We start from the raw sequence: 1,157 nt of genomic DNA on the forward strand, positions 1-1,157 counted from the left end.
CCAATTGGAACAAGTGCATGCTTTATTATTTCTCCACCGTGTACCAGTAATTTGTGGACACTCGCGGGCATGTAGTACCATGGATACTTCTCGACCACCAGTCTTGCTAGTTTTTTTGCAAACTCATGAAACTTATTTGCATCTATTTGTTGTCCTGATGCAATTGCCTGCAGGATAATAGCAAAATTTTTGACAATGGTCTCATCCAACCCTGTTATCTCTGCAGTCACACGTGGATTTTCAAAAAACCGTCTTGCGGTATTTCCATCGTTAGTAGTACCTGCACCTTGCTTTACAAAATCTACAAGTAAACCGAGCCGTTTCCGAAACTCTTGTTGAATCATTTTCTTACGCTTTTGTTTCTCGGCTTTCTCTTCAACACTTCACACGGACCATTTTTTCACATCTAAATTGTATGAAATATGTAACAAAAACTCCATACATCTAATCCAAGCATGAAGAGAAGACATTCCAAACTTGTAGTGCTCCGATTCACAAGGTTTTTGAGATACAATGTCAATGTTGTTCATCTCTTTAGGAGTAGCTCCACAGATATAGCACTTCATTGATGAAAATCCCGCTAAAGTTGAACAAATCTTTCCATCAATCATTGTCAGCAATAATTGATGCTGTACTAATAAAATCTCGCTTAATTTAGTTGGAATCAGATTTTTTATCGCTATGTCCATTTGCTCGTGTTCTGATTTGATAATTTCAGGAGTTTCTGATTGGAAGTGAAATTTAATGGGCCGACAGTACTTTGTTGAAGATGTTTGTTGATTTTCCCAAAGTACAACATTATTTTCGTCAATCAGTCGTAAAGGTACCAGCAAAGTCACAACAATGGAGCTATCTGCTGGTTTGTCACAGTCACTGGTACTAGCTATATCGACAAATTTTTGTTTATAATTGCTTTGCCCGCTAGCACCATCAAATCCCCACTTACATATAAATGTTAATTTACATGAATCTTGTATATCAATACTGAGCGTTTTTATTAATCTTTTAACTGTCAAGTCCAACAAAGCTTGTAATTTAATTTCTGCATACGTTAAGTATAAAAATTGTAGAAATTCCAGAGATAAAATTACATATGTATGACTGTTTCAACGGACAAACACTGACTAACAGAAAATTACTTACATTGGTATGATCTT

This window comes from Trachymyrmex cornetzi, unplaced genomic scaffold (genome assembly GCF_001594075.2).
Source record: "Trachymyrmex cornetzi isolate Tcor2-1 unplaced genomic scaffold, Tcor1.1 scaffold1969, whole genome shotgun sequence".
NCBI lineage: Eukaryota > Metazoa > Arthropoda > Insecta > Hymenoptera > Formicidae > Trachymyrmex > Trachymyrmex cornetzi.